The sequence below is a fragment of the Thamnophis sirtalis genome, unplaced genomic scaffold, assembly GCF_051295495.1.
Source record: "Thamnophis sirtalis isolate CommonGarterSnake01/CBP01778 unplaced genomic scaffold, rThaSir2_p1.2 scaffold_15, whole genome shotgun sequence".
Classification (NCBI taxonomy): domain Eukaryota; kingdom Metazoa; phylum Chordata; class Lepidosauria; order Squamata; family Natricidae; genus Thamnophis; species Thamnophis sirtalis.
Window position 1 is genome coordinate 27,595,615 of NW_028261395.1, and position 12,251 is coordinate 27,607,865.

The 12,251-nt window shown below is 42.3% G+C and overlaps 1 long non-coding RNA gene across 1 annotated transcript in view; it reads right to left on the minus strand.

Moving 5' to 3' along the window:
• Positions 1-898: 898 nt before the first annotated feature.
• Positions 899-12,251, minus strand: part of LOC148042532 (uncharacterized) — a 42,674-nt gene continuing 31,321 nt past the window's right edge. Inside the window, exons 2-3 of the long non-coding RNA XR_015695118.1 lie at positions 5,682-5,865; positions 899-1,020 (exon numbers count right to left, since the gene is read on the minus strand). This is a non-coding gene — a long non-coding RNA (uncharacterized LOC148042532). The remainder of the gene's footprint in view (positions 1,021-5,681; positions 5,866-12,251) is intronic.

Consider the following 12,251-nt stretch of genomic DNA (forward strand, 5'->3'; position numbering starts at 1 on the left):
AGTTGAAAGTTCAAGATCTTGCCCTCAGACCTACAAGTTTATCCCATGGTCCAATCTTCCACTGCCACACTTGCAGTCCCACCCATCAAATACCGGCCAGGTGCAGAGACAAAGGATGACCTTGGCTTTCTAAAAAGAATGTTGTTATGCCTACATAGCACCTCAATCCTACAACCCCCCTCCCATTTTCCCACAATAGAAAATGCATAGCAGAATAATAGAAAGGGTGGCAGGCCAAAGATCCAAAAGAAAAGATGGCTGCAGGCCTGACAGATTCATTTGATGCCCAGGGTCCACATTGATTGCTACCTGATTGCTATCCAGTTTGCTATCCAGCCCCCGTTTTTGGCATAGCAGGCCTCAGGGAAGTCTGTTGGAAGCAAAAACAGACCCCCCACACCCTGTTTTTTATGCCCCCGACCCTCCGTTTTTGGCCTAGCAGGTTTAAGGGAAGTCTGCTGGGAGGAAAAATGGACCTCCCACACCCCTGTTTTTGGCTGTGCGGTGTGCAATCGTTGGAACTTTTTTTAAAAAAACTTTTTTTAGTATTTTTTATTACTGGTTCGGGCAAACCGGCCCAAACTGGTAGCATTTCACCCCTGAACCTAACGTTGCCTTCATAAACTCTTACCAGGAGAGTTTCCCTATCTCATGACAGCCACACCAGTCCTACAATGCCCTCTTATGACTGTTCAGAGAAATTAAAGCCAGCTTCTTCGCTTCAAAAATCATGGGGGGGGGGGACCTGAAAGAAATAAAACTCTGGATAATTCCACTGAAAGATTTAAGAATGGATTGTCTTCCACTCACTGAACATAATAACTATTAAGAATCGATCGTAAAATACCTTTATTCCTATTAAGGGCAGAGAATTATTTTGGCCATCTACTATCGTAATCTCAATGTGGAAGTTTCCTCCCGTTCTTAGGGGCAAACCTGATTATTCTTCCACTCCAAATTTGCATTTTTCATAAAGTTCTGGCACAGTTCACAAGTCAGAATGTACGCACGAAAATTCATCTATCAGAGAAACGAAAAAGTGCCAAAGAAACTATTTAAAAAGTGCTCCTGAAAACTTGTTTTCTTTTTTTAACAAACTTTTTTTTATTTTTTTGTTACATAATTAAAAAAAAAAATTATGAACAAAGTGTTGTCCGGATTTTTCCTTTAACATATTCACATATGCATACCGGTAATTCATTTTACATTATCTTTCCATTTCCAATTTGGCCATATTACTTTTCTTCTCATATTTTCCAACATTTAATTTTTATTATACACATAAATAATATCATTTTTTTCTTCCCTTTAATAATAAACCAAATTCATCATTCCATTTCCATCTATTTTCTATAAGTAACATCTATCTTCCAATTCAGTTTTTTGTATAGTAAGCATTTAACATAATTATTTTGCATACTTAAAAGTATTAATTTAGCTCACACACATCTTGATTAGATACATACTATTGCCATGTTTGAAATATTTCATTTCATTCGACTAATCCAAGCCCATCCCTGAGTGACCTGTGACACACAAAGTGGGACCATTTTAGTAATGTGCTTTGTGGTCACTACCAAGACTTTTTGTATCTCCCCCCTCCCTCCTGGACATCCTGAAAGCATCAATTATAAGCAGGAAGCCATTTTGACTTGGAAACTTTGAGATGGTCTCAGCTTCAGTTAAAGCTGCTAAAGTAGGAAGTTAAAACCCACACCTCTCCTAGAAAAATGAAATACTTTAGGAAATATTAAAAAGGGCAGAATATTTCCCCTAAAAGGGAGGCAGAAACTCACCCCCACCCACAACTTTGTCAATGGGCCATTAAGGCCTGAGCCAGTTCATCTGCAACACAAAAGACATGGGCTCCAGGCAGTGGTGGGTTGCAGGTGGTATGCCCTGGTAATGCGCCTACTGGAGCCTGCCCAGAGCACTGGATACCATTCCAGTACAGTGCTCCAGAGGGCCCGCCTGCCCGCCAGAGCTCCTTATTGGTCTTTTAAGTCTTTGGTGCTTCTGTGCATGTGCACAGCACATATAGACCCTGTGCTCTGCTCCGCTGAGCAGCTGGAGCATCATGGAGGCTCAAGGAGGCACTAAGATGCATGTGCATGCTGCACACGTGTGCACGCACGCTGTGCACATCCATGTGAACGCCGCTGGGCCCATTCCAACTGTACCAGTTGGAACAGGGTCCAGAACCCATCACTGCCTCCAGGACATAATAGGACCCATCTAGCAACAGAAACTCACCACATGGCACCTGGGAAGATTACATCATCCAGCAAGGCTCAACCAAGCCTGGAACTCAGGATAGCCTAGAGAGTTGCCCCTGCATGGCCTCATGGGAGTCTGACAACCAATCAGAGTACAAGTTCAAATTCAAAAGCCCTGAGAGGATATAATATTCAGGCATTCTCAGCATCTCTCCCCCTTTTTTTTCTTCACCCCAAATTTTGAACCATGTGGTCCTGTCCATCATCAATAAACCTTCTTTCCAAGCAACTTCCATGAATCCAGTATCTTTTTCCCCACTTGGAACTGAACCCAGATGGACATTTCTTCCAACAGAAGGCTAGCTCCAAGATTTCTCTGATTGTGAGAAAGAAGCTCTTTGCATTCAGTTTTCGCCTTTGTTAATCTTTTGCCTTCTCATTTAGGCAGGAATCTTGGGCAAATGTTGTTAGAAAAGTTAAATATTTCCAAAGGTTTCCTTGCCTCTGTTCCCTGTTCAGCAATTGATTTTTGACATTCAAATTTTATTCATAGAATGGGGCTTATGCTCTCCTTGGATGCACATCCCCCCCCCCATTTATCCTTTTGTTTTCCTTTGAAAGAAATCAATAATGGCAGACATTATGAAGCTGTTCTCCTCTCAGCGCATCAGGAAAGTCAAAATAAAGAGGGTGTAAACAATCCAAATTATCTGTGCAAGCCTTTCTCTGCATAAAAAATTCAAAGCCTGCACGGGAATCAGGAGAAGAAAAGCCAGGGTGGTATGTGTGTAGTGGCCTTTTAAATGCAAGATCCTTTATGTATTATTTAAATTATCCCAGTGGGATGGCTTTGTTCATTTGATGAAAGGGATGTCTTAAAAGATCTGAAGAAAAAGATGATTAGTAATTGACCAAAATCTTTCTTAGCTGCCTTACAAAATAAAAAACCAAACGCACAGGTACAGTATATGTGGTACTGTTGTGGCCCACTGGCGGCCAATGGAGCTGGCAGCAGAGTTGGACAGTGAGGAGGTTGGGGAGGAACATGGGCCTGTCCTGGGGGCTGAGGAAAGCTCAAACTAGGGCTCTGTGTTAGAGGCAGAGGGAGCTAAACAGCAGTGATGCAGAGGAACAGCTGGAAGCCTGTTCCCAATATGTGCATGCGCAGAGCTGCCAGAAAACAAGACAAGTAAGAAAGCAGGGTTGACTTGGGAGTAAAGCCACACTTAGAGATGATTGGCCCCTCCCATGGGAAACAAAAAGGAGCGAACGGGGAATGGGCTTTTGCAAGAAACAATTCATTCATTCAGTTATTTCAAGAGTGGAAAGTTCTGTTTGTGACTATAAGAGATTCTATAAGTACCAACTTTTGCATTGCCCTATGTTTGGAAACTAGTTATTTGGCAGCTCTCCAAACAAGATAAGTTTCATGCGGATAAACATTCTGAAAATCTGTTTGCTAAAGCCTTGCTGACTGTGACTGAAAGAAATTCACAGTCGTGTAAATAAAAGGGGTTTTGCTGGGACCAAGACTCTGCTTCTTGCTTTTTAAGGAAGCCTGGGTCAGAACAGGTACCTTGCTCAATAGTAGTAACTGTGAGAGGGATCTTGGAGTCCTAGTAGACAATCACTTAAATATGAGCCAGCAGTGTGCAGCAGCTGCCAAAAAAGCCAACCCAGTTCTCCGCTGCATAAATAGAGGGATAGAATAAAGATCATGTAAAGTGCTAATACCACTTTATAAGTCCTTGGTAAGGCCACACTTGGAATACTGCATCCAGTTTTGGTTGCCACGATGTAGAAAAGATTTGGAGATTCTGGAAAGAGTGCAGAGAAGAGCAACAAAGATGATTAGGAGACTGGAGGCTAAAAGATATGAAGAACGGTTGCAGGAAATGGGCATGTCTAGTTTAATCAAAAGAAGGACTTAGGATGACATGATAGCAGTGTTCCAATATCTCAGGGGCTGCCACAAAGAAGAGGGAGTCAAGCTATTCTCCAAAGCACCTGAGGGTAGGACAAGAATCAATGGGTGGAAACTAGTCAAGGAGAAAAGCAACTTAGAACTAAGGAGACATTTCCTGACAGAACAATTAATCAGTGGAGCAAGTGGTTAGTTTGATATAAACTAAATCCAGTTTGGTTTCCTTCTTTTTCTCAGCTCAGGTCTCTAATTGCTTTGACTTACTTTCTCTTACCCATTTTTCATTCCTTTGTTTACCCTGAAAGGGGATAGTGTGAGGCATCTGCAGGTTTATGTATATCAAAATCCCTCTTCAGCTCTAATTGACTGAATTACTTTGTACTTTGACCTGAGGATGTGAACCCTGTTCAACCTGACAGACAGACATAACTGCTTTTGACAAATTACATCACACGCAGAGGTGAGTGGCACATGAATTAACAACTGGTTTACCCAGCACTGAAAATGTGAGAGTGTGCCATCTGCTCATGTGTCTGGCGTTGTGTGCATGTGCTTTGCCTTGCATGTGCGCCTTGCACACATGCATGTGGCATCAAAAACAAGGCTAAATAGGACAGCTTAGCACCGGAGCAGGTGGGTGGGGAGCAGAGGTGGGCCAACCCGCAGGTTACAATTACCGGTTTGCCTGAACCGGTCCGAACTGGCAGCAGCTCACTTCACTATCAATCCAAGGCAAGCTGCACTTCATCCTGAACTCTCAAGTGGTTGCTGCTTCTCCAGATTGCAGGTGGGCAAATGTACAGGTAGAGGATGATGACCCAGGAAGTAGACTGATGCAGAACCTTGAGCAGGAAGGGGATACTTTTGCTTGCAATATCATGTCAGAAGGGGGGATAGCGGGATTTTGTTAACCTCTAATGGAGATATCATTCACCCTGTGCACTAAACTATGGGTGGGAAACTATGGCAACTTCACAGCCTATGGACTTCAACTCCCAGATTTCCTGAAACAGCATGGCTGTCTCAAGAATTCTGGGAATTGAAGTCCACAGGTCATAAAGTGGCCACAGTTGCCCACCCCTGCTCTAAACTCTACTCACACCCTGTCTTCTAAATGCTACTCAAACAGAATCACACATTTGTCATCCAGTAATGTTAAATGTTCACCCTTCATGCCTGGAATTTACGGTTAAGAAATGCTTTAAAATATATCTCTTGTTGGTGTGACTTTAGGTTGATCATTCCTGGGAGCTTACTAAATACAATGGTGTTATAGCATTCAACAAGGGGAAATAGCAGCATAATTTGAAAAGTTGAAAGCAATGACTTCCAGCCACTTCCCTTCTTTTTATGAGCAATCATGGCAGAGAGCTCAGGAGGGAGGCAGAAGGTGGAGAAGTAGCCATCATAAATATTGGCACCTTGCCTATTGCCAAAACAAAGTAAAAAATATGGAACGGTGTACTGCCTGTTGCCAGATGCACTAACAGAGTGTAGCTAGAAAGTAAATAGGAAATCATAAATCAGGTATAGCTACTTACAGTTGTGCTTGTTCATAAAAGCTAAGCTTCATCTTTTATCTAGGTTTCAAGGGATGAAGTAAGAGCAGCATCCAAAAGTTCAAACAGCAGTAAGTAGTCCAAGCAGAATAGTCAAGGTCCAAGGGGGATCATCCGTCATCAGCTTTTGAATTGCCTCGTAGTGTTTTTAACAGCATCTTGTTATCTAAAAGGTTAAGAGATGTCTGATGTTGCTGAAGCGATTTTCTCAAAAGAAAACTTGCAGTTTCCACAACATGCCGTCTCCAACAGAAGCAATTAACTTTGAAGTAATTTTCTCTAGTATGGAGGGTTAAAGGGTTTACTGGATTAATGGTTCTGCTTGACTGATCACTTACACGTAAAATATGAGAAGGATTCAGCTTGCTGGGAATCTAAATTACTTTTCAACAATGAATGCATTTCAATTCATTCAAAATAATAATAAAAAAACACATTCATAATTATATTCTTCTGGATGTCTTTCCCCTTCAAGGAAAAACTCAATAACCCTTGTCTAATGCATCAGGAGGTAAGACCACTCAGTAACAGTCAGTTTTAGAACATAGAACATAGACTCATTGGAACAGACTCCAATGGTCCAGCCCACTGATCAAGGGAGAAGTTCTTATACTATTCCCGTCAAATGGTTATCCAGTCTATTCTTGAAAACCTCCAGTGACGGAGCACCCACAACTCCAGAATGCAAGCTACACCATGGATTAATTGTTCTCACTCAGTGGTGAGATTCCAAATCTTTTCCTACCGGTTCTATGAGAGCATGCTTTGTACAGGTGTCTGCCTAATGCACGCTTTGCACGTGCACACAGCACTCAAAGACCGCCCTTGATGTCAGCACTGGTGAGCTGAGCTGTTTTTTTTTAGCTCAGGTAAGGTGCGGCAATCAGCTGAGCTAAAAAACAAGGGAATACAGGACAGGGAACAGTGGGGGCAGGAGGGCACGGCCAGCCAGAGATGATATTTGCCGGTTATCCAAACTACTCAAAATTTCCACTACCAATACACAAGGATCAGCTAAGCTAAAAAACAAGGGAATATAGGACAGGGAACGACGGGGGTGGAAGGGTGGGGCCATCCAGAGGTGATATTTGCCAGTTCTCTGAACTACTCAAAATTTCTGCTACTGGTAAACCAGAACCGGTCCGAACCGCCTGAATAACACCTCTGTTCTCACTGTGAAGAAATTTCTCCTTAGTTCCAGATTGGCTGTCTCTTTAAAAGACTTCCACCCATCACTTCTTGTCCTGCCCTAAGTATTTTGGAGCATAAGTCAATCCCCTCTTCTCTCTGACAGCCTCTCAAGTGTTAGAAGACAGCTATCACATCCCACCTAGATCTTCTCTTTCAGAAAACCTGAATTTATCCGGGGGGCGCAGCAAATGCAGCAAACCATGACACTTTGATACCAGGAAGCAGAATTTATATGCCAGGCCAGAAACATGAAACTAGTCCTTTTGTAGAACAATGTCCACAGAGAGGTCAAGCCAGGAGTTTTCTATTACATATTCAAACTCAAGTTATGTCTCATATGTCACAACCAATTATGAAGACCCCTCTCATAAATCTATGTACTGTAACTGAATAAAGTAAGCAATGCAATGGAGGGAGCTCCTTTTGGGAAGGATGAAACACTAGGAATGAATGCCCAAATTATATATTCCCAACACAATCACTAAGGTGTGAAGGTCATCCCAGCTGCTCAGTCAAAGCAAGCATGCAATTATATCCAGTAGCAGCAAGTCCATCCTGTTTTACTACTCAGGACACAAGACGACAATAGCAACAGCAATAGCACTTAGACTTATATACTGTTTTACAGTGCTTTTACAGCCCTCTCTAAGCAGTTTACTGAGTCGCCATATGGCCCCCAACAATCTGGGTCCTCATTTTATCCACCTCGGAAGGATGGAAAGTTGTCTACCTTGTCTACCTTGAGCCTGGTGAGAATCGAACCAGCAAAGTGCAGCCAGCAGTCAGCAGAAGTAGCTTGCAGTACTGCACTCTTAACTACTGTGCCACCGCAGCTCATACTCAGTTTGGAGAGCCTTAGGCTTAAAGACTTTGTGTGAGGTCAGAGTCTAACTTCTAAAGACAGATTTTGGCACCAAAACAACAACAACAACAACACCTGTTAAAATACAGACCAGAAGAACATCACTCATAGATAAACGTTAGGCCTAAGGATAAGGATAAGGAAAAGACTAGAAGGAGGGTAACTATGCAAGGCTCGTTCTGAGTACTTATCCTGGAACCCAAATTCATACACCAGTCTCCTTAATCACTGCACTCAGAAATTTGTGCATTGGGAAGAATTTCCCCCCCCCCATGTTTTTTGGTGATAGAAGGGGAGGAGGAGAGTATTAGGGATTTATTTTCCCTCACAACATTGCTCCTGAGATAATGTTTTTTTTTAAAAAAGGGAAAGTTTGCAGCAATTGCCTTTCAAGGTTACTTAACCTCAAAGAGAGGGAATTGTTCTTGGTCTGTGATTTGGTCCTCACCCCAATGCAGTGATGGGTTCTGGATCCCGGTGCAAACTGTATGGTGCAAAGGGGGCCGGCATTCACTACATGAACGTGTGCAGCATGTGCGCGCACACACACAGCATGCACATGCATCCTTACCTCCTGCAATGCTTCCGTGATGCCTCTGTCACACTCCAGATGCTCGGTGGAGTGTCACGCAGGCGCCGTACACTCCGTGCACATGGGTGGAAGCGCCAAAGAGCTCAAATACAGGTAAGGATGGCGTGTGGGCAGGTGGGCCCTCCAGAGTACCATACCAGAACGATACCTGGTGCTCTCAGCAGGCACCGGTACGCATGTACCAGGGCATACCGCCTGCAACCGACCACTGCCCCAATACTTACCATACTGCATTTAAATGAAATTGATCTAGAAATCAGTTGGGAGCATGTTTTGACTTAATAGCATTGGAAGAAATATCCATCTGATTCTGTCCCAAGTGGGGAGAAAGACACTGGAAACATGGAGGCTGCTTGGAAACATGGTTTAATGAAGCAGAACCATCAAGCACATGGTCCTAGTGCAGCTGAACACATGGAGTGGAGAGAGATTTATACCCTCTCTTGAACCTTGCCCTTGAGCTTCCTGTTCCTGTGCAAGAAACGTATTCTATTGTAATTACACTTTCATGGGGCTATGCAGGGGTCATAGCTGATTTTGTAGGTTATCTGAGTCAAGCTTGGTTGAAGCTTGGGCTGATGCTATGAAGGGCTTTGTTGTGCAGTTCCTATTGTGACTGAATGGCTTTGCCCTGAAAGATAATTCCATCATCCTGGAGCTGAAGAGACTTCTCAGGAAACAACAACTGAATGAAAAACTGCTGTTGACCTTCTACCGCTGCACCATAGAGAGCATTTTAACTTACTGCATCTGTGTATGGTTTGCCAATTGCACAGTGGCAGATAGGAGAGCACTCCAGAGGGTCAACATCATTGCCCAGAGGATCATTGGTTGCCCTCTTCCCTCTTTGGAAGAGCTTTATAGTTCCCACTGCCTTAAGAAAGTTCAAAACATTCTCAAAGATCCATCTCATCCTGGGAACTTTTTTTAAACTATTACCATCTGGCAGACGGTACAGGATAATAAAAACAAGGACAAACAGGCTGAAAAACAGCTTCTATCCCAGGGCAATAACCAAATTGAATTCTATGGTATAGTGCAATATCGGGTCTTCAATTTCAATTATATAGAATGTAAAGGATGCATCTGTGTTTTTATTTTTATGATTGTAATGTACACTGAAGGCAGCATTTAATTTCGTGGTACCATGTGCAATGACAATAAAGTTAACTAAACTAACTGAACTGAAGGTTTTTTATTTTGTGGATAGGTATTTTATTTTATTTTTGATAGAAAGGTGGAGGCTGCTTTCCAAGAACATGTTTCTCCTTTTGGGAAATCTAATATTCTGCCTTTTTAATATTTGAGAAATATTGAAACTACTTCATTTTTCTGGGAGGGGGTGAGTGCTAACTTTCTACAATAGGAATGCAGAAGTTTGCATTGCTAGAGGTGCTTGTTACACCAGGTTAGAATCATAATAGGCCTCTGACAGTTCCAGAATAGGAACAAAACCGTGGAGACATTTAACTGCTTGTCAGTCTAAAATATAAAGGATTTTGTGACAATACCACACAGGAAATGGTAGTATCACTAATGAAATCGTATGGATTACTTAGAGTCAAACAAGCTGAAACTTTAAGAAAAATCCACGTCTTTGCTATTTTCTGAAACTTGGGAAAAACTTCATACAACAGGAAGCAGCAAGCATACAGGCCAATGATGGCAAACCTTTTTTGGCTGCCATGCCAAAAGCGGGGGGGAGCACAGGGAGGTCGTGCGCCAGCATGCCACACCCATAACACTATGCACCCATGCCCCCCAGCACACATGCATGCGCACGATCAGCAACCCCTCCCCCACTTTTACTGCAGTTTTTTCGCCTTCCCCAGGCTCCAGAGGCTTTCTAGGATCCTAAGGAGGGTGAAAATAGTCTCCCCCCCCCCCCCCAGACAGCCTCCAGAGGCCTCAGAAGCTTCTCTGAAGCCTCCGGAGGGCAAAAACTGTACCTACAGGGAACCCAGAAGTTTGGGAATGGTGACCTCCGGTTTGTCCGTAGGGCCGATTTTCGACCTCCAGAGCCTTTAGTTGGAGAATTCACAACTTCTGGAGGCAAGTTGGTCCACTGATTAATTGTTCTAACTATCAGGACGTTTCTCCTTAGTTATAAGTTGCTTCTCTCCTTGATTAGTTTGCTTCTTGTCCTGCCCTCAGGTGCTTTGGAGGATAGTTTGACTCCCTCTTCTTTGTGGCAGCCCCTGAGATATTGGAACACTGCTATCATGTCTCCCCCTAGTCCTTCTTTTCATTAAACTAGACATATCCAGTTCCTGCAACCGTTCTTCGTATGTTTTAGCCTCCAGTCCCCTAATCATCTTTGTTGCTTTTCTCTGCATTCTTTCTAGAGTCTCCACATCTTTTCTACATTGTGGCGGCCAAAACTGAATGCTGTATTCCAAGTATGGTGTTACCAAGGCATTATAAAGTGGTATTAACACTTCACGTGATCTTGATTCTATCCCTCTGTTTATGTAGCCTAGAACCGTGTTGGCTTTTTTGGCAGCTGCTGCACACTACTGGCTCATATTTAAATGGTTGTCCACTAGGACTCCAAGATCCCTTTCACAGTTACTACTGTTGAGCAAGGTACCACCTATACTGTACCTGTGCATTTTGTTTTTCTTGCCTAAATGTAGAGCCTTAATTTTTCTCCATTGAATTTCATTTTGTTAGATAGCGCCCAATGTTCAAGTCTGTCAAGATCCTTCTGTATCTTAAGTCTATCTTCTGACATATTGGCTGTTCCTGCCATCTTTACCTCTACCTGTATTTAGATAGATATAATTTTTACTGAGAAGTTTTGCGATTTAAAAAAAAGAAATTATAGAAACATAAAAAGTGTGGTCGTGGGAGAGAAGTGCTATGAATAAAAGACAAAAAGAAAACAAGGTTAATTGAAGAAGTCACAATGATCATCTTTGCAGAAGTTATAGACCTGATCATTAAGAGACCCATCTATCAGCGCAACCTGGTCTACCCAAATATGGGATGGCACACACTGCTTCCACTTTCGCCTTTCAGCCCCAATCCAGGAGCCTTCGTAGGCAGTCACTTTTTTGGCAAACTATTTTTGTGTTAAATTTGTCGGTAAATATAAATTTGACATGATCATTACTTTTTCCACCCTCCTGTATATATGCCTTACTTCCCTTCTTCCCATAAAAAGTCTTTTTCATCAGTGAATCGACAGTTCATTTTAATCAATTTTCAGCCAAATGTCCATAAAGTCTTATTAAAGTATTTTATAAAAGTAACAATTGTTCCCTCCTTAATCGAACAACATTTAGCCATCTCTGCGAGCTCTGTCAATGCATTCCTCTGTTGTAGATATTTCTGTATTCTTCCATTTTTTGTATCTAATGACTTTAATATAAAACCAATCATCCATGAGTCTTTTCTAATTTACTATCCTTAAGTCCTAATAAGAAAAATTCCACTTTTGTCTGAATGTTAATTTTTAATCCTCTCTGCATCATCATGTATACCTTCAATATGTCTTTAAGTGTGTTCAGCTAGTGCTCGAGTTATAACCACAATTGGGACCAGAATTTCCGCTGCTAAGTAAGGCAGTTATTAAAGGAGTCATCTCCAGTTTTACAGCCTTTTTTGCCACCGTTGTTAAGCAAATCACTGCAAATCATTAAGTGAAACATGTGGTTCTTAAACAAATTGATTTTGCTTGTTGAATGCCAGCTGGGAAGATCATAAATGGTGATCACATGTGCTCAGGGCACTACAAGTGTCAGGGTTCCGACGAATGCCCTAATTAAGTCATGAGCTCGAGCCAAGTTTCAAAAGAAATCCAGTTATTTATTATGAGCAACATGTCAGCACTTTCCCAATCAGCTGTGCCCTATGTAATTTATGGCCCAACTATGACCGTGTTTTCCCCCTCCTCCCAGGGTGT